The sequence below is a fragment of the Podarcis erhardii genome, assembly GCF_964252035.2.
Source record: "Podarcis erhardii genome assembly, chromosome: 12".
Taxonomy (NCBI): domain Eukaryota; kingdom Metazoa; phylum Chordata; class Lepidosauria; order Squamata; family Lacertidae; genus Podarcis; species Podarcis erhardii.
Window position 1 is genome coordinate 29,944,707 of NC_138513.1, and position 21,736 is coordinate 29,966,442.

The following is a 21,736-nucleotide window of genomic DNA, read 5'->3' on the forward strand; positions in this document are numbered from 1 at the left end:
TGAGAGCAAATTCTGTGGCTTAACCATGCACTGTGTGAAAAGCATGTTCTTTTTTCTGTCCCAAATCTTCCCTGTGTTCTGCGCTATGAGAGAGGGGGGAAAGCTTCTCTCTATCCCCTTTCCCCACACCATGCATAGCCTTATAGACAGTTTTCGGGTTCTCCGTTGACTCTTTTTCAAAACTAAAAAGCTCCAGTGTTGTAACCTTTTCTCAGAGAGGAGCTTGAACATTTTGGTTGCTCTATTCAGTACCTTTTCCAGCTCTACAATATCCGTTTTGAGGAGAAGCCACCAGAAAGGTAAATGGTTTTCCGAGTGTGGTTGCGGCCTGCTTGCCAAGGACTCCCTTAAGACTCCCAATGGTTTCTTTGCCTCAGTGTCTTTACCTGCCCCACTCATATAACATCAAGTGTAGGAATAGGTGAGCATGGTTGGTAGAAGAATGTCTGATGGGCTCAATTTGGTTTGTGGCCTAGAGGTTGCCCACCACTGCTTTAATGGGAATGTTTGCTATGTACTTACAGGCAGTGAAAAATTCGCGTGGGGGTTTCATTCCTGGCCTCCACATGTCGGCAAAGTGAATATAAGTGCCCCCCACCCTGTTACGCCCCACTCCACCCTTGTGCTGCCTTCTTCCAGGTCCAAAAGGGCCCATGCATTGGCAATTGCGCATGAATTGGGTGCGCATGGTCACCAGGTGTATTTAGAAAATGTATATACTGCGTAACATTTTTGGCAGGGATGTGGGTGGTGCTGTGGTCTAAACCACAGAGCCTAGGGCTTGCCGATCAGAAGGTTGGCAGTTCGAATCCCTGTGACGGGGTGAGCTCCCATTGTTTGGTCCTAGCTCCTGCCAACCTAGCAGTTCGAAAACACGTCAAAGTGCAAGTAGATAAATAGGCTCTGATGGGAAGGTAAACGGCGTTTCCGTGTGCTGCTCTGGTTCGCCAGAAGCGGCTTAGTCATGCTGTCCACATGACCCGGAAGCTGTACGCCGGCTCCCTTGGCCAGTAAAGCGAGATGAGCGCTGCAACCCCAGAGTTGGCCATGACTGGACCTAATGGTCAAGGGTCCCTTTACTTTTAACATTTTTGGCAAAAATTCCTAGGCGATTCAAGCCCCTAAATAATTGATGTTTGAAAAGTTGTTTGATATTTCTTTTAAAAAGCAACTCACACTTGATTTCTTTTTACAAAAATATGGTTAAAAGAATATTGCTTGTTTTACTAGAAAATCATTATTTTTCCTTGTCTGCATCCCATGCTCCTCATTTCCCCTGATGTCCTGGGCCGGCAGAGCCTTCCAGTGGATTTAGTACAGTCACAATATCAGAGCACAGATCACGGAGCCACAGTTGCTACTGTAATTCAAGCAATTGCCACATAGGCATCTAATATTTCAGTCCCTTGATACAGGCCTCGCTCACGTGCAGCAAGGCTTTATATTCCTGGTTTTCGAATCTACAAAAGGGTTGTTAGGGGTTGGTTACTGTTTCAATTTCTTCTGGTAGGTCAAATGTAAATCTGTACCTTTTGAGACTCCAGGTATGTGAAATTCAGCTTGTTTGTTGTCAGGTGGAAAGGGCTACTGCTGCCTAGCAAATTAAAATCAATATGTAATAAATTTTGTTTGCAAGTGAACTTTAATCCCGAATGGCTGTGTTCCTGCACCTCATTATTCTCCCCCTGCCACACTTTCTGAGTTCCAGTCTGTCAATATGAAGGCTAAGTAAGGATGCATTCAAGTTCAGCTCATTTAACAGCACAATCCTCACCTCTTTGGCTCCGAAATAAGTCCTAAGGGGGCTTACTTCCCGGTAAACAGGGTTAGGACTACAGCCATAGTCTCATAGATTTTGGTGGGAGAACACGCAGGTGTGTTTTTTATTAACCCAGCTATCAAAATTAATGAGAGTTGTTCAAACTGCTTGCATTTGGGTGCATTTAGCCCACTGTGATCTCGTTCTCTCAATAAAGTTCATTACCATGTCTCTGTGCATTCTTAAATGCCATCACAAGAGCCAACAACAGTGGCGTTTTGGCATGGAAATAGAAACATGAAACATCATCTGATTTTATTTTTGCTCACTTGACAGTTTAGATTTTCTTTTGATGGATCAAACTCATTCCCGAGCCATGAATGCTACGCTGTGGCCATTTGTTTGGATGATTAGCTCCTTTCTTCTGCTTGGATACTTTCCTTGGTACCATTACTGTTGGTCACTGGCTCTGCCTTTTCTCTAGTACAGTGTGTTGATACTGCTGTTAGTGTCAGCATAAACGATGCGGTAGGGCACACACTTGTGCTTGGTTCTTCTCAAATGCCGCCAAATTTTGCAGAGAAATGCGAGAGAGTAAAAGGCAAATGAGTGCACTTGGCTGCAGTCCATAATCTAATTGTTGCAGAGTAGTCCTATTAAGGCAAATATAATGAATACCACAGTGCACAACAACAACAACAACAACAACAACAAAAGTCCTTGAGTCTCAGTTCTTTCTAAAAACTTCATTGGACATTTTGGTATCTCAAAACATTTTGCTAAAATATTACAGTGGTACCTTGGGTTACATACACTTCAGGTTACAGACTCTGCTAACCCATAAATAATACCTCGGGTTAAGAACTTTGCTTCAGGATGAGAACAGAAATCATGCTGCGGCGGTGTGGCAGCAGCAGGAGGCCCCATTAGCTAAAGTGGTGCTTCAGGTTAAGAACAGTTTCAGGTTAAGAACGGACCTCCGGAACGAATTAAGTACTTAACCCAAGGTACCACTGTATATAATAGAAATGACTCTCAGTATGGCCATTCCCAAAGGCAAAAATAGGGAATATTGGTTTTGTTAATTTCAGCAAAGGTCAGTGTCATCCTAACTAACTTGTGCCCACTGGGTAGGATTAAGACTCCAAATCTCTGTGTCAGGAAGGCACAGCACTAAACCAGGTAAAAAAAAGTAAAAGGTAAAGGACCCCTGGACAGTTGAGTCCAGTCAAAGGGGACTATGGGGTTGTGGTGCTCATCTCGCTTTCAGGCCAAGGGAGCCGGCATTTGTCCACAGACAGCTTTCTGGGTCATGTGGCCAGCATGACTAAACCGCTTCTGGAGCAATGGGACACCACGATGGAAACCAGAGCGCACAGAAACACTGTTTACTTTCCCGCCGCAGCAGTACCTATTTATCTACTTATACTGTTGCTTGAGGTGTGGCTAGGCGGGCCTCAAGTCGCTACACCTTCTCTTCCAGCAAGACAACCATCTTGCACTTGCTACAAGTGTACTGTTGCTTGTTCTCTGACAGAATGGCAAACAAGGCAACAGTGTTACAGGTCACTGCAGCAGCTCCCTTGCCCTCCCATGTCTCTGGTCCTATGCACACCGAGAGACAGAGCTAATTGTTTTGGATAGTGTACAGCAGCCACCCTCTCATCTGCTTTAAATCTGGGTTGCAAACTGTATCTGTTACAAGGAACATTTTGTTTTTGTCTTTTATTGTTGTTTGGGAATTGCCGTGTATTGTATTTTTAACATTGCCTTGCTCATAAGTTGCTATGGGGATATTTATTGATGAGATGGTTACATGCATTTTGTAAATAAATAAATTCTGTTTCTTGCATGAGCCTTATGCCACAGTCCTGCACACACTCAGGAAAAAGCCACATTGAAATCAGTTGTACTGGGCTGCCAAATCCTTTCTTCAGTACACAGAAATGCACAGAGGCTCACAGCACAAGAGCTTTTCATCAAATTTCCCTCTAAGCTCTTAACTTTGTTTCCCTCGAGATTTCTGTTGAGGTTATCAGGTTAAGATATGCACTAAAACGAACATATTGGGCCCCCAAAGGACTGCAGATCAATAACTAAGCACACCTGTCTGCCATTTTAGTAGAAGTGACAATCTGAGATTGGCACACAGGCCTGGGGCGTGGACCTCACTGAACAAGAAAAAAGGGGGAGAACAATGCATTTGTGACTGTTCAGTCAGAAAACATGTTGAAGCCAGTCTGTAGTACAGTATACAATGATATAGGAACAGGAAGTATAGCTATACTGTACTAAAACAGAAAAAGGACTCTGTTACCTCATGGTTGTTTCCTGATTTTAAGAACAGCCTCTTTCCCTGCTTTTAATACCATTTCCATAGATTATGAAAATCCTCCTGGATCTTTAAACGTGGGAAACAAAGCCTCATATTTGTTATTCATAATTCATGTAGCCTAGGGTTTTCCACTTGGATTTTGTTTGTTATACAGTAACATTATAACACATCAAATTCCTTCCAGTAGCACCTTAAAGACCAACTAAGTCAGTTCTTGGTATGAGCTTTCGTGTGCATGCACACTTCTTCAGATAACATCTGTATCTGAAGAAGTGTGCATGCACACGAAAGCTCATACCAAGAACTGACTTAGTTGGTCTTTAAGGTGCTACTGGAAGGAATTTGTTTGTTTTGACTATGGCAGACCAACACGGCTACCTATCTGTAATTATAACACATCGTTATTATCATGGCTATTAATGCTAATATTGCTATTATTAATTATTATTAAATAAACAGGCTGTATTGCAAGATCATCCACACAAACTATGAACAAGTGATAATCCATTTGAAGGTCAACTGTATGGAAATCAATAGCGCTTATTGTCAAGAGTATACGTTTGGTCTCGGGAGTAAGAAAAAAGTACTGCATGAACAACAGGAGCACATTCTCACTTAGCTCAGATAAAAAGAAGAAACAATCATTTTAATTTTTCATTTTATTTTTAGTATTACACCATTTATGCCCTAACAACAGGTTCAAGGTGGTTCCCTCTTCCTCCTTTTATTCTCACAGCAACTCTGTGAGGGAGGTTAGGCTGCATATGCACCACGCATTTAAAGCACAGTCTCTCCCTTTAGAATCCTGGGAACTGTAGTTTAAAGGTGTTGGGAACTGTAGTTCTGTGAAGGGGGGCACAAACTACGACCCCCAGCATTCCTTGGGAGAAGCCATGCGCTTTAAATGCACGGTGTGCCCGCAGCCTACATAAACCCGAGCTACCTTTCCCCCACATCGCGCCCTGCAAGGGGAGGGGGGGGAGCCTCTGATAAGAAGGCATATTTACGGTGAAATTCTTGCGACGTTTACTTAGATATTAAAAGCTGCAGCGCTTTACTCCTTCAATCAGGCAACCCTTTGCTCCCAAGAGAAGCGAGGCTGGATCCAACCAACACCAAGACGAGTAGTTAAAAAATAATAATAATAAGGGGTTAAAGGGAGGGAGGAGCCTTCGAAGAAAAGGGGTGGGGTTTCCCCCGTCCTTCCCGCGCGCTCCCAGCAAGATCAATTGGCGAGCCGAACGGGAGGGAAAACTTTCGCGCGCGCGCGCGTCTCCATCGGGGCGCGCGCGAGAGAGAGAGAGAGAGCGCGAGGGCTTCCCGCTTTCTCCTCTGTTGCGTGTATTGTGGGAGTGCGCGCGCTCACAGAGCCACACACGCGCGAGTGATACGGTGGCTCTCTCAAGAGGCAGGGAGCGCTCTACGCGCGCGCGTGCGCCCTGCTGCTGCTGCTGCCGGCGGTAGTGGCGGTGGCGGTTTCGCGGGCTCCTGGCTGGAGACTTCCAGAGCGTTAGATGGGGCTGAGGCAGAACGGCGCCCACTGAGGAGGAGGAGGCGGAGGGTGTGCGCGCGCGCGCGGGCGCGAGCGAGCGAGACGAGGCCAAGGCAGCCGACCGACCAACGTTCCAACCAACGAACCAACCAACCAACGGCCGCCTCCGCCGGTAACTGCCCCAGCAGCAACTGCCTCCTCAACAGTCCGGCGCGAGCTGCGCCGGGGGCCGGGCGGGGGCGCCTGCGCCTCTCCACGCGGAGGGGGCGGCGCGGCGGTCCTGTTGCTCCCCCCCCGCCCCGCCCCGGGTGTGGGTGTGGGTGTTTGTGTGTGGAGCCGGGAGTTTCTCTACTATTCGGGCTGAGGAAAGAGAGGCTCGTGTGGGACGAGGAGGAGGAGGCGGCGGCGGCGGCAGCTGCCCCGTGACTCTCCTCTCAGCGCGAAGGGAGCCATGGGGCGGCCTCCTCGCGCCTCGCCTGCCTGGGGCTGAGAGGGGCTCCCTCAGGTAGAGAGAAGACCCTCCCCCCCCCTCCTCCCCGTTGTGCCATAGGGGCTCCTGGCGCCTCTCTTCTGCCCCCCCTCCCGCCCTTTTTGTCGGGCCTCGTATGGCCCCTTCCTCTCTTAGCGCTCCCCTGGATTATCCCCGGTGGTGGTGGAGAAGGAGGAGAAAATACTTGCCGGGGGGGGGGGAGGGAGGGGAGATAATCTTTTCCCTCCCGCCCGGGATTATCTCCCCGCCCTCTGCGGGATTATCCTGTCCGCCCTCCTTCCTCCCGCTTCCCTCGCTCACCCCGCCTCCTCCTCCAGCAAATCCTCGGGGCGGCGTGGGGACAAATCCCACCCACCCAAGAGTCGCTCCCGCGCGCTCTTCTTTCCCTTCCCCAAAAACCTTGGGCTTCTTCCACCAGGTGAAAGGCACGTATTTTGTTGGGCTTGTTCATTATTAATTTATTTTTTTGGTTGGTGGTGGTGGAAACCGGTGGCTGCGATCCGCATTGAAACTGAAGGTGGAAAGGGAGAGAAGAAAAAAGGGGGTGGGTGGGTGGGTGGGCTGCAATTGCCACGGCGGTGCTGTCACCTCGCTGGATTTGGAGCTCAGGAGGGCGGGAGGCAGGGCGAGAGCGTGGATTGGCCGCGGGGGAAGGGAGGCTGGAGGGGGGGGGGAGAAGAAGGTAGGTAAGTGTTGCAATCCGCCACAAATGCAGCGAGGTGGGGGGTTGCGGGTGGCAACGTGCCAGAGGCCCCCCCCCCTCCACGGTAGCAATTCTTGAGTGCCCAGGGTGTTTCTATACAAGGGGAAAGGGGGAATGAGCCAGTCGGTTCTTTGGCTTGATCATGCTTTCTTGGTGTGATCGGCTTCGTCCTTACGAAACTGTAGAGCGTAGCTTTCTCCCACCTACTAACCCACCCCCACCCCCAATTTTTTTGGATTTTAACTCTTCGAAATGCCTTGGGTGCCTCTCACGCCACAGCAGTTGAAATAGTTTTACTTAAGGCACAAAATGTGAATGGGGGGGGGGACTCTTCATGGATGTCATTTGTTGTAAGTTGGGCTGGGCTCTGAATGGAGTGGACTTGCTTCTGGCTTTCCGCCAATTGGTTGTGGCTATTGCTGACAGAAGGAAGGGCGGGCGTCATTTAAATTAATGCTCTGACGACACAGCAGTATAAGATAATCACGTTTGGCTCGTGGTAGAACCAGTGGTGGTGATCTGGTTATGTGGTTCCTTTTCACCTGTTCGAGCTAGGTGCAGCGATCTGGATGACTGGTGCTGCAGAGCTTCTTTCCAATTCTGCTGCACAGAGCTCAGGATTACATCCATCCATTAAACTTCATTTTATTGGCTTTAGGAAGAGGAGGGGCCTTTGGAAACTGAACAGAGGCAGGGTAACTATAAATAGACCTTTGGACTAGAGGAAGCTTTGAGCAAATTCTGGTATATTGTATTTGAACCACTAGTATCTGTTTATTGGATGACTGTCATAATGTTCTTATTATGGCTGATGGCTTCTATCATGTCAGTGGGGGGTTGTTTCGAAAAGGCTAGCTACTGTTCTCTGTCATTCTAATAATCTTGTACTTGAGATATAAGCTGATAAAATGGTAGACGGTTCAACCATCTCCTTTTTGCTGTTTGTGGACTACTTGGAAATTATTAATTAGAGCTAGATGTTTATTGCAGCAGGGCATTGTGCCCTGAATGATAATGGAGTTTGTTTTTGGATATATAGGCCACTTTATTTTGTTAAATGTTCTTTTTAGTAGCTGTCTTTTGTATATTAATATTACAATGACATCTCAATATTTCACTGTATGTATACCGTCTCATCTGAGCCTTGATCATATCTAGAGTTTTACTCCTGGATCATTATTCTGACCATATTTATGTTGTCAATAATTTAATATGGAGACTGACAGAACCTTGACGAAGTGACTGTCTGCTGTACTGGGACAAATTTTGCAAGCCAAAAATCTTTATGAAAAGCCTGAATAGCTCTTGTAAAATTGGTACAATAGTGTTTCTTCTAAATGAAGCAGCTGTATTTACAAATGGCAATAAATTAGTATCATGTATTAATTAACTTCCTATTCCCTTTCATTAAAGGGAATGGCTGTGTGGAAGAAAAAATGATGTCTCACGTATTAGCCTAAAATCCTGATGAAGACGTGTCTAAGCAGGTGTGTTGCAAGCTTTATTAATGAATTGCAGTGTTAGATATGTATTCATACATAATTTTTTGATATTATTTAACAGCTCATTGAAAATAATTCCTTGTCAGAAAACATTGATAAGAGGAAATCATTTTATGCAAACCGCTTAGAGGGTTTAAAAAAATTATGCTTTATGTAAATACTGTTGGAATAAATAAATGACATATGTGGAAAGATGTGCATCTAGGGATGAATTTTATTTTCACAATCATTTCCAGGTTTCAGTGCATGCTCAGGTACACTTGGATAAGATTTAAATTATCGAAGCAACTTGTAGATCATAGCACATTATTAGTATGCAGCTGTTGATTGCTGCAAAAAGGACAAGCGAAAATTATGTTTGGAGAGAAAGTATTTTCAGATAGCATGAATATGGAATTTGAAGTATCTAGGGGGCTGTTGGATAAGCCGATTTTAGACCTTAGACGACTTCTTGTGTCTTGTTCACTTTCTCAATCATTTTTAGCCTACTTGGGGAGGGTGCACTGTGTATGTATGATAAGTAAAAACATGTAAATATGGAATATGATATCCGTTCGGTGTCATAGTTTAGAGTTTTGAGAAAAAGGCATAGTGGGATCTAGTGGGGGTCTCAAGGGTATGAACACTTTTAAATGTTGTAAACTGACAAATGATATATTGACTTGTGTGGTAATAGTGTGTTGGGGGATTGAAATGCTACCAGAACATGTTGCAATCCCCAGAATCATTGCCTTATGATGGTGTTCCTTTCTTAAACTTGAAAGCTGGAGCCATAGTGCAATATGCTGCTTATGAAAGTGGATTTTAGTAAAGACTAGTAGTTCTGCAAATTGACACTGCATTGATACAATGCCCTGTGGTGTGTTTGCCAATCTTATATCTTTGTCAAATGTGTGATGTGTTTGTCTGATTGTCTTTTGTCACACAAAATCCAGTTGAATAAGTCATTCTCTTATGTCACTGGCCTGTGAGTTTTGTACACACATGGTAATACAATGGCCTGAATCTATACATAGTAGACAATCAATAGGGCTCTTGAAAAACATTTCATTGGAATGTTGATGTTAATAAATGAAATGGGATAGATACAATAATAAAGTCACAAAATCTCATCAAATGTTTTGTATCAATTTAAAAAATATTAACTTTAAATAGTGTTCTTGAAATAAGTGTGTTTCACTGGAACTTCTTATGTGTACTTTGGTGCATATCCTGAAATTAAATCTTAAGTTGACATTCTCTCTGTGTTAATCATCAGTTTAAAGCAAGGATTGGGAACTGGGTGACTTCCAGATGTTGCTGAACTATAAAGACTCTCTTCCCTGGAAGAGAGGGGAGTGGTTGTGGGCGGGAGCCCGAGCTCCGCCCCTAGCAGGGGCGTTAGCCCCCTGCCTCTTCATCTCACCTGGCTGGCGCCCACGCCCCTCGGCAGGCACCCAACCAGGTGCCTCCGAGGGGGCGTTTACAGCAGCCTTTTGCTGCAGCGCCAGCCTCTTCTCGGCCTCATTCTTCTAAAGCAAGGATTGGGAACTGGGTGACTTCCAGATGTTGCTGAACTATAACTCACATCATTTCCACCCAGCACCAACAGTGATGGGAGTTACAGTCCAACTATCTGGCAGTTAACAGGGTCCCCTTCCCTTTAAGGCAGTGAAATACTTTTGGAGGGTTAGAAAAGGCAGTTGTAACTTGACATTGCCCACCTGGATTGGGTTAGACCAGAAGTTGTTTTCACGGCCATGCTAAGTGACTATACATCTAAAGCGGGGTTTCCCAAATTTGGGTCTCCAGTTGTTGTTGGACTACAATTCCCATCAGCCCTAGCTAGCAGGAACAGTGGTCAGGGATGATGGAAGTTGTAGCCCAAAAGCAGCTGGAGACCCAAGTTTGGGAAGTCCTGATCTAAAGATATTCTAAATGGCAATAATTAGCTTGACAGTCTTTCCTATTACAGTAGCAAGTAGTGTAGCATTGAAGTAGTCTCAGCATTGCAAATAATAAAGGAAACTAAAAACTGACTTTAGCTAATTCAGTAGGACTCTTATAAACCCACCTTACTTGCCAGGCACTGTGAACCTGTGTTCCTCCAGATGTTGCTGGACTACATGGAGAAGGCTGGGCTACATGTTACTTAGGGGTTATCCAAACACTAGTTACTGACAACCCTTACAAATGTTCAGTCAGCCAAGATTCTGCTAATTTAAGGCACTTCATACACCCAGTCAGTCCAAATGATGAAAGTAACAGCAGTTAACAAACCTACTTAGAACCTAATTGTTAGACAGATCTTATATAGATATGGCTGACTCAGATAATCATATATATATATATATATATATATATATCAGATGGCTGCTGGTTCTTTGGTGAGAGGCTTTTCATGAATGAATACATCAGATGATATCAAGGCGCAGTGTATATAAGAGAGCCTTTGATGTAAGAGCTGGCAATAAAGCTTGCATAGAATACCAATCTTATTCAGTGGTTGGTGCCACAGATCAGTCTTGTACTGCAAAGGGAAGTTTGGTCAAAATGTATCTCAGAGAAACAAATGTACTGAGTTGTCTTACAGAAGATCTTGATTAATAGGAGCTGACTTATTGCCTAGCACAATGACCTAGAAACTACTATTAGAAGCAGGAGTGATGATCTTTGCTCTGCATTGTTTTGGTTGAAAGAACTTTATTACACTTGGCATGGGGGATATCAGTTTTTCCTATCACCATGTTAAATCTTGCTGTGGAGGATGCAAAACCTTCAGGAGCAGCTTTCAGGGGTGAACTATATGTCAATGGAAAATAAGGTGCTGGAAAACTACACCCATAAAAGAGTCTGGCTCTTGGCCTCTGTTTTAGTTTTCTCTTCCTCTTAATTATTTTGCATACCAAGCAGAGTCAGCAGTATCAAATGGGGCTCACACATTCCCCAAATGCAAATAACAATTCAGTCAAACTTAGAGGAGTTATGCATGTATTGTGAACAAAGGAACTATACAAAGCCTCCAAAACATGCAGAAAAAACAATGTTAGAGTAAAATGTTGAGGGTTGTGATTAAAATGCTTTTGGCTACAGCCAAATTGCACTGGAAATTGTTTGTTGGAAGGACTTTTCATAAAAAAATATTCTGAAAAACCCAGTATATGGAGTTCATTTTGCTGAAACCCTTGGAGGATTCAGATAGTTTGGTGGCATGTTACTTACTTTGCTGAAGCTGTGCTGACACTTCTATGCATGGCATGTACATCTATTTTTAACAATTCTAGCCTTGGTGGTTTCCACCCATAATGCTTGTCAAATGTTTGGTTGATGTCCTGTGTACTGATAGCTCCCTGGGTCCTTTTTGAAAGTTTTATGCTGGCTACCTTCTATTGTCTGATAGGGGCTAACATTTTGTTAAAAGTTAAATTGCCTTGCCATTTCAGATTTTAAGTGACACCTGATTCTTATGCTTTCTTACCATTTAATTGATTTTCCTTTCCTTTCCCTTTATTCCCTCTACATGAATGTATGATTCTGTTGTATTGACGAAGTTGTAGCTTAGGTGGTTAATTTTCTTCAGTAGTGTCTGTGATGAAACAAATAGAATTTTTAAATTAAGGTTTCTCAGGGTTGCTTTTATGACCTTCATCTAATCTTTTCTGTGTCCTGAGTTAGTGATGCTACTGAGTGTTCTTAAACAGACATCTTGGTGCCCTTTAAACTATAGTTACCTTGCTAGAGTTGTGTTCTTCCGTTTCATCAATTTGGAGAAGGTTTTTCCTTCTTTAAAGTCTTCCTTTGCTTTGTAGCTCTTCCTTGGCTCTGTTTAATTACCGGTATATTGGTATTTTCTGGCATTTGTCCTTCGTCAAGTGGGGTCTTGATTTTCCAAAATGCATGATATTTGCACCAGTGATACAGATGCAGGTTTGCCTAGGTTACCTGGTCTAGCAAGTGAATATGGATCTTCATAATTTGATTGGATACGTGTATTTCTTTTCCTTTGCATCAATCTTCACATTTTTTATTATTTATTTATTAAATTTGTATACCACCCTTCATCTGTAGATCTCAAGGCGGTTCACAGCATAAAAATACAAGATAAAATATATAATACATAATAACAAGAACATAATAACAAGAACAAAACAAACAAGTAATCCCCCTCCCGCAAACTCATTTAAAAGGGCATAAGATGTTAATCATCTTCTGGTTGAAGAGCTGTATAATGAAGGTGCCAGCTGAACCTCCCTGGGAAGAGCATTCCATAAATGGAAAGCCACTGCAGAAAAGGCCTTTTTTCGCATTGCCACCTCCACACCTCTCATGGAGAAGACACATGAAGAAGGGCCTCCTATTTAATCCTTTAGTAATTCCCATGCTCTCTGCAGTAATCTGATTCTCAACTGTGTGTATTTAGGTTGTTTTTTTATCTAATTCTCTTTCTTTCTGGTGCTGTTCTCCTTGAAATTGAATGACTGATACCCTGCTCACATACATGTTGAACTAAATAGTATTATTGTTGTTGCTAGGAGACTTAAGCTGCAATCCTAAACTTACTTGCTTCTTTTGAAGTAAGTACCATTGAAATATTTCTGAGCAAACATTATTAGGATTGGACTGTTAGCAGATTCTCGTTACTATTTGAGTTATTTCTGGTTTGGTTGACTTTCTATTTGTGCCTATCATGAGTTGCCATATGAATGTGTTAAGTTATTCTCTTGTTTGTGTAGCATTTCTGATTTGTTCCATTTCAGTTCACTATAACCATATGACTGAATTGGTTAGAAGATTGTAGCCAGATCTTTCTGTTTATGATACAAAATTGTCTCCTCCTGTTCCAAATGACCCAGCCTCTGAAGTTCCCTTAACTTTCTTCTTCTTCTACACTAGCATACTTCCCTTTTGAAATACGACCATAATATCATCTTCTCTGAACCCTTGGCATGATCCCCTTAACCCCCTTTTCTCAGTTCATTCACATAATTTTCTTGGTTAATGGGGTCTGGGCAGCCATGTATTTTACTTCTGCCTGGTTCTGGAAATGAGAGCCCAAACCATTTGAAGGTACAATAAATGTGTGGTGTGTGCTCATTGTTCAGACCTCAACTACATCAGGTACTCTTGTCAAAAAATTGGTCTAGGTTACAAGCTGCCCCACAAGTATGAGTGAGCAAGACACCAGTTTCTAGAAGATGCTTGAAAAGCAAGTGATTTAAGCAAGCAGACTTAACTGCTAGAGTGAAGGCAGAAAGCCTGGAACAGAACTAGGAAATCAACCAAGTGCTCCTACTTATTTAATGGCTTTGTATGAATGACATTGTTTACTCGGAAGTCCTATTGAGTTAATGAGGCTACCAGGTAATTGGGGTTAGGAATGCAGCTTTAGATTGTTTGGAATGTAATTAGACAAGAAATATGAAAATATTTAAGACTGAACTAACACAAAACAGGATGCTGCTAATCAGTCTTACATAGTAGCTCAGTCAACAGTTGCCACATGACACACTTTCATCAACCTGTGTAGGCAGGGTTTGGCAGAAAAGCCATCCTATGTTGGATGACACAAGCTTCAGCTATAGCTCTTGCTGGATTCTTTCCTCTGAGGAGCTTACGACAGTGTTTAAGCCAGACTTGTCCAGAGTATTAATTGAGCTTCTTAGCTGAACAGTGGTTCATTTTTGGGATTCCTACAGCTAAACTGATGATTATGCCAGCTATACAAGGCTGGCTGTTTCCCACCACCTGAGAAATCTGAGTTTGATACAAATTAAATGTACAAATTGTCTGACACACTCTAATCTTCCTTTCAGATAATTGTTTTAACAAACTAAATGTGGATATCTGTTTTCCAGCACAGGGAAGCTTTACAGTGGATGCTCGGGTTGCAAACATGATCCATGCGGGATGCACGTTTGCAACCCACAGCATTCACAACCCACAGCAGCGTATCTGCGCACACACAGGTTGTGATTTGGCGCTTCTGCTCATGTGCAAAGTGTGATTTAGTGCTTCTGTGCATGCATGACTGCCGAAACCAGAAAGTAACCCATTCCGGTACTTCCAGGTTTTGGTGAGTCTGTAACCCAAAAAAACGCAACCTGAAGCCTCTGTAACCCGGGGTATGACTGTAATCACATTTTAATACTGAAAAAGCCCAGTTTGATTTATAGAGTAAACTTTAGACCACTTCTCTCATCAGCAGTTTTTGACGATTGTAAGTTAATTGATGTGGCTAAATACAAGAAATAGCATGTTTTGTTTTGTTTTTAAATACTCATGTCTGGTGTCCCATTATGATACTGAGACAACAAAAGACACGAACCCCACTACTTACAGTGGTAGACTGAGATGAGAAAATTAATTTTAAAGGAATGTGGATTCATTGAAAAATTGTCAAAATGTCTTCCTTTTCAGAAGCACTTCAACTTTCTTTAGTATGTTAATAATAATCAAAATAGCACATGCATTTGCAGCTCTCAGTTTGAAATTTGGAAGGAAAAAAGTTTTGCCCCTGAAAAAGGATGGAGATAGCCAAGTTTTTAGACATCCAAGTTTAGCCACTGATGATGACATACCACTTACATCTGTACAGATTGAAAATCTGTTGTGCTGCTCATCTGAAAGATTGTAGTCACATTTTTGGTTGGACCCATCTTTTCCTTCAGACATTAGCAGTTACTTAGTCACACACAACATAAGCAGGAATATTGTTAAAGGTTTGGCTGTTAAATTAGAAAGCCTGGCCATTAATATATATTTATATATATATATATACACACAGAGAATTGTTTCCTGCATAGGTACTTTTGTAGCTAAGATTAGAATAAATTTGTCTTCTTGTACAGTCTTCTGACTATGCAACTATAATAAGTGTGGTTAGAAAGTATCAATTAAAAACAATACAGTGTTCAAAGGTTTTTTGGCAGGGTGCTGAAATTAGACTTGAATACATTGATGCAATCTTTCTTATACCTTGATTTATTCTTGATGAGCTGCATAATTTTTGGCAAAAGATTCACTATCATTCCTAACAAAGGGTTTACAATCTTCTGGATAATATTCAAATGGATTTTAGAACATTATTGGTGTTTTCAACAAGAACCAATTTGGCATGTGGGTCTTGGAAGTGGCATACAATTCACTAGTAAAGCAATTAGCATGATAAGTAACTGAGTAACTGAATGTTAATACAGGATCAGGTGAATTGAACAAGGGTGATTCTTAGTAATAGATGACGCATTTCCTCTGCCCTAATAGGAAGCTTTATTGTTCAGTGTTTTAGGTTTAGCATTGGAAGAGTGTATTTTAAGTGGTGAAAAGCCCGCTCCAGGTTTTGTGAGGAAACTCATTTAGATCTTGAAATCTGGTTTTTGACTTACTTTGAAACTGAAATTGCCTTAGTTGCCCTTGCAGATTATCAGTGCTAGGAGATGGGCAGGAGGAACATGACCCTATTATCTTTTTTCTTTTTTAACCTATCAGTATCTTATCTTTCTGGACTACCTAACTGGGATATTAGTGGCACAGGTCACAATGTCCCTGCATCTTGGCTACCACTGAGTCTTATGTTTGCTTTAGGGAGGAAAGACTTCTGTGTGAACTGCATCATGGTTTGTAAAGCTTCTGGGAGGAATCAGTCAAGTGTCAATCTGTCAGTGCTCTTATTACTAGAATTGAAACTCTTGAGGCTGATGCTCCTTTTCAGGCATTGTAATATTTCATTTCCTTTATTTATTTTCCGCTGTAACTATAGGCTTTTAGCAGCTCAGATCTTCTCTGTGTTTATCAGCATGGTCTGAATCTTACTGCATAATCAGTGACTCCACCAACCCAACCAGCATAATTAAAGTCCGAAACAGGACATGGCTTCCATTGTCATTGTGTGTTCTCTTCCTTCTCCTTGTTTTCTATCCATAATAAGCTTCTTTATATGCTGTATCCTTGGGATTCTCAATCTTTGTTATTTAGGCTCTTTATCATGAGAGCAAAATCACTCAAGATGCCCAGATGTAGCTTTATTTCCTCTCCTGTCACGGTAATTGTGCGCTCCATATCAGTTGCTAATAAGGCACACGTGCAACCAGAGTGCAAACTAATATTTTTCTAGTAATGTTTATTGAATTATTTAGAACTTACTGAACTTGGTGCCGTGTTAGATTTCTTTTGGGATAGTGGTACAGCTTTGATATCTTTTTAGCAACTTTCAGTAGATTTGGCTTCAAGTGACTAAAGGTAGAGTTCTGGTAGCAGTGCAGCCTACTTCTGCGGTCCTTTCATCTTATACATGCAGCTATATAGCGATAGAAATTGCCTATGGCCCTTTGATTACTCCTATTGCTGTGATCATGCCCCTTCCATTTCACAAGCCATAGAAAAACTTTTACAGCTTCAGGCAGTTTTTAACACTTTAATGTATTATTGGAGCATGCATTAAATCAATAGTCTTAGAAGCAGAAGGAAAGGAAAACTATGGCAGTAGGTGATGGCAAAGCAGATGCTGAAAGTTAAATTGTAAAAGTAGCCATTTAAACACTGAAAGCAAGGCTTAAAATTTTCCTTGGAGGACAATTCAGAAAACTTTAAAATGTTGCACGAAATTTTAGCAATTGCTCAGCTTGTGAATGTGTCAAATAAGGAATACACACACTTAGTTGGACATACAGACTTCATTCCAGAGCCTTTCATAATGATAGCATGGATAAGGGGTTCCCTAGACAGTTTGCTTGGGAAGGGCCCCAGTTTGCATTCTGTATAAGCTGATCATTTCTGTCTCCGACAATTATTTTTCTTGCACGACAGGTCCTTTTGGCTCTGCTCTTTGCACACACACCCCTTTGTACCCATGTGTGCACATACATCTGCGTCCTGAGAACACTTCATGGCATGCATCTGACAAAGTCGGCTCTAATCCATGAAACCTTATGCTACCACAAATCTGTTGCTCTTGAAGGTGCCAGAAGACTCATTAAATGTTCGCAGGAGTCATCTAAAACACTAAGTCATCTAAAACCCCCAAAAGGCATCAGCTAGTATCAGCTTTGCATCTTTCATGGAAAAAGACCCCTGTGGTGGTTGTTTGTATCTATATATTCATCCCTAGGATCTCCACATAGCTGCTATATATTCTTCAAAATTACTAGAGGCTCTAACCACGATGTAACATTATCTGAAATATAGGGAACTATACCTTAACTCACCCAGTCCTCTTGGGTACAATTGCAAAATAGAGAAATAGTTGTGGGGTAACACATAACCTATGTTGGCTACAATAGGATGCTTCTTTCAAGCTTATAATGTGGGGAGAGGACCCTGCAGGCACTGTGTTGGTAATCCCTGCTTTAGGAGAATCAATATAGCTGAGTCGTAGAACACATTTTTGGCATGAAATGGTCCTAGGTGCAACCTGGCATCTCAAGACTAAGAACATAAAGGGACCTGCTGGGTCAGACCAAAGGTCCAGTATTCTGTTCCCACATTGGCCAACCAAATGCCTATGGGAAGCCCACAAACAGAAAATGAATGCAATAGCACTCATGTACTATACAGAGGGCTGGAAAAGGCTGACCTATAGGAAAGCAAAGTCTGAAACCCTGGAGAGCTGATGCCAGTCAGTGCAAACACTGAACTAGATTGGCCTGTGGCAACTTGGTATAAGGCAACTTCCTGTGTTCTTTCTTAAATGAATCAAACTATAATACTTGAGTTGATGCCACTTAGACTGAAGCCTTGGTTTTGAATGATCAATAAACTGAGACTCTTGCATGCAGATCAAGGGTCAGCTTGCACTCTGGCACAGCATGTGCTCTATGTTCATAGTAGGGTGCCAGGAGCAAGTCAGATGTGCCCTACTCTCCAAGTTTGGCTGTGGATTTATTCTGTGTATACATATGCTCAGTCAACTTATTTGCCCGCTTTTCTGCCTGTCAAACCTGATGTGGCACATTAACATGTTTGCATGCCACACTAATGTGGGAACTGCTGTGAAACAGCGTGGCAGGTGGGAACAAGCCTGGAAGACCATTTTAACATTTGTGACATTTTCAAACTGAGGGCTTGTATTTGTATGGTAGGAGCTGTAGTAACCCAGTTAGGGACCCAATTGGAAATCTAGCAGATAACAAATAATGCTACCACATCTGTGTCGCTTTCTGATGGGAGTCACTGCTTGCATTGAATTATAAGATTGTTTTCTGTCCTTCAGATGTTCAGTTTTCTCCAGTAGCCTACAAAAGCCATAAATGTCACAGTTGATGTAGAATTGTGGCTGTGATAACAACTGTTCAGCTCGGGAGAACTACATACATGATAAATAGTACTGGCAGATTACTAATGGCAAGCATATTCTAAATATCATGGAGTCCTAATCTATATAGAACATAGTTTTGTAGCTAGGGTGGGAAAATAGAAAGATGTAATCTGTTTAAAGCTTCATTCCTAAGTACATTTACTTAGAAGCAAGTCTCATTATACTCAGCGGGATTTTGGAGTAAGTATGCCATGCCTGGAATTGCACTGGGAATTTTGACACTACATAGCTGCTGTGGATTCTGAATAGGTAACTATGCAAGCCTGGAATAAGCAAAGGAGTGGCCTAATTTTGGAAAGCATTTTTTTTTAAAGAATGGCATTGGCCATACTTATATTCATGCGTAAGAAACAATATTTAAGACTTTAATATATCCACCGTTCTTTACACGATTCTGCTGGAAGCATTGAATTGAAGCTACTCTTGGTGGAAAAAAATGTATCATTTCCTTCAAAATTGTAGAGTAATTGTGTGTGTGTGTGTGTGTGTGTGTGTGAGAGAGAGAGAGAGAGAGAGAGAGAGAGAGAGAGAGAGAGAGAACCTGAAATGAGAAACAGTTGCCTTCAACCTTTTACATTGTACCTTAAGATGAAGAATGTTTGAAATATCCTATGTTTTGCTGTGCCTCTAAAATATGTGGGGAAGGGCCATACCTCAGTGGTACCACATCTGTTTTGAATGCTGTAAGTTCCAGGTTCAATTCCTGGCATATCCAGGTAGGAATGGGAAAGACTCCTCTCTGAAATCCTGACAAGCTGCTGCCAGTCAGTATTGAGATAGACAGACCAGGGCCGTTTTCCTAAGACGTGTGTAGCTTTCAGATTAGACGTTATAGTATCACATGCAATCACATGTAAAGGCTTAGGGTTTATAACCTTGATAAATGTGAATTGGTGTTTCATGTGGAATATGATTGGCATAATTCATGATGATAAGTAATTGGTTTCTTTAAAGATAACTTGTTTCAAGAGAATTGTATAATTTGTATTTTACTTTAAAGAAAAGGCCTTAATGCATGGTACTAAAGAGCTATTGATTAATTGCTGAAGGATATTATCACGGCCAGTAGCACGACTGGGCTCAGAAAAAGATTAGACCTATCTAAACTGGTAGTCCTGACTTATAGCTATTAACCAGTATGATGAAGCTCATTTGTAAGATGCCATTAAAACATCGTCTTCCTTAAGCTTAGAGTGAATTACAGTTCCATATAACTTTTCTTGTAATACATGCCCTTAGAAAGAAATTATACTGGCCACCACAGTTGAATATTACATTCTGGGCTGGATGGACATTAACCTAACCTGTTAGGATCATTTATATCCTGCTGAGGAAGTATGTGCTGCCTCACAAAGATGAATGTCGGCCACTGCATTTTAATAGTATAGATTAATATAATTTATACAAGACTGATATTATTGTTGCATACACCGCCACTGCTTGAAAATGGTTGAGATAGTCTTAATTGTGGAGCTTTATATGAACAACTGTTGATAGAAGTCTGATATGAAGTTGTTTTTTTAGAATGGTGGACATGAACATAATGGATTGGGCTGGTTGCCATCTATCTCTGGATTTTGAATAAAGAGAATCAACATTCATTAAAATTGCAGACCTATCCACACACTAAATTATTCTTTTATATAATCCAAATGACAGTGTGTTAAAATAAAGGACAAATGTCTGTTGAGCAAATGAGTTTTGAAGAGCCAGCCAATCTACACACAACAGAGAAAGTCAAAATAACTCTAGAGATACCATGGTGTCCTTCCTTGTTCCAGCTATAGCAACTGGACAGAGCCGAAATGAGAAGCTGTTGCTCCTCAGACTTCCAGTGGAGTGGTGAGGATATGAGGCAAGATATGAGCAAGCCTGGTGGTAGTGGTATGAATGTGCAAAATTTGTGGATCTGTCCCTGAGATGGGATGGGATGTTGGGGAAAGAAGCCGTGGTGATTCACTGCCAGTCACACTGTAACAGGTTATGTTCTAGCCATGGAATTAATTGGGTCATCTTGGGCCAGTCTCATTTCTCAGAATTGCCTCTACCTTACAGGGTTGTTTGGATTAAATAATTGGAATAGAGAAGCGGTGTCATGCACATGCTCCCAAATTTCTTTGAGGGAGGCTGTTCCAGCCCACTTTCAGACATCTTCTAAAAACTGAACTGTTTAGATAGGCTTTCACAATATGAGTTTTTCTTTAAACCAACCAGTATCTACTGATGCTTTATTCAGTCTATAGGTATCTATTAAACATAATTAAAGACTGATTTTATTGCTACTATTATGTTGTAAGCAGCCTTGTTACATTTTATGAAAGAGCATATTATTCATTTTCTAATAATAATTCATTTGCTTTTATAACAATTAACAGTTATAATGTGGGCTCATGTTGCAAGATGTGTACCTGAAATGGGCCATATCAAATAAATTACAATAGCAAGACTGACTGTGTTTTGTACAATTGGCACAATATAAATTTTCAGGAGCTACTATATATATTGATTAGGATGTGAGCCTTGGGTTTAGTGAAGTAGAATTTTTTGTCCCCCCCCCCCCCAGTATATTCTCAATTATTATACAAACTGGTTCCAGTAATAGGTATTATACAAACATCATTTGTCCCTACCACATTATTCCCTAAGACAATGGTAACTTCAGTTACTTGGTGAAACATAGCCATTGAGAGACAATTTTAACTGTGTGCCCTGTGAAGAAGTACTTTCTTTTGACTGTCCTGAACTGTCCTTGCAATATTCAGCTTCACTGGATGGCCGCTGCTCTAGTATGTCTGTTTTTGTTCACACCATGCATAATTTTACACACGTCTGCCATGTCCTTCCCCCTTCCTTTTTCTTGTTTTCTAAAATAAAAAGTATTGTAATCTTTCATCATAGGGGACTGGATCATTTGGTTGTCCTTTTGCAGATGTATAATACCTTTTTCTGAGGTGTAGAGACTGGAACTGAACACTATGTAGCTTATACATTTGTCTCAAGCATGTAGAAAACCTGTGGGTGTACACAGACATATTAGATGTGAGAAAAATTTCTGTGCATCTTTCAAGATCTTTGAGTTTAAACATGGTGGCAGCTTACACTGGTTGTCTTGGTTTCTTTAGGCAGAACTGGAAAAATATTTTAGATGGCTAGGTGCTAGTATCTGT

General features: G+C 41.8%; 1 protein-coding gene and 1 long non-coding RNA gene across 9 annotated transcripts in view; one reads left to right on the top strand and one right to left on the bottom strand.

Moving 5' to 3' along the window:
- Positions 1–2,059: 2,059 nt before the first annotated feature.
- On the bottom strand, positions 2,060–5,747 carry LOC309325780. Of its 2 annotated transcripts, none has more exons than XR_014149997.1 (2): positions 5,102–5,747; positions 2,060–2,412 (listed from the first exon to the last, which is right to left on the bottom strand). It is a non-coding gene; the product is annotated as an uncharacterized lncRNA (long non-coding RNA). The 2 variants fall into 2 exon arrangements; XR_014149998.1 differs by lacking the exon at positions 5,102–5,747 and adding an exon at positions 4,077–4,199.
- Positions 5,748–5,804: 57 nt separating this feature from the next.
- PALS2 (protein associated with LIN7 2, MAGUK p55 family member) overlaps positions 5,805–21,736 on the top strand; it is a 37,855-nt gene continuing 21,923 nt past the window's right edge. For 4 of the 7 annotated variants that reach the window (XM_081882162.1, XM_081882167.1, XM_081882163.1 and 1 more), the window contains exons 1-2: positions 5,805–6,091; positions 8,193–8,266. The gene's annotated coding sequence lies outside the window, so the exon portion shown is untranslated. Of the gene's footprint in view, positions 6,092–6,376; positions 6,502–8,192; positions 8,267–12,812; positions 12,835–21,736 lie in introns of those variants that run through there. The other 3 variants (XM_081882164.1, XM_081882165.1, XM_081882166.1) reach the window with 2 other exon arrangements.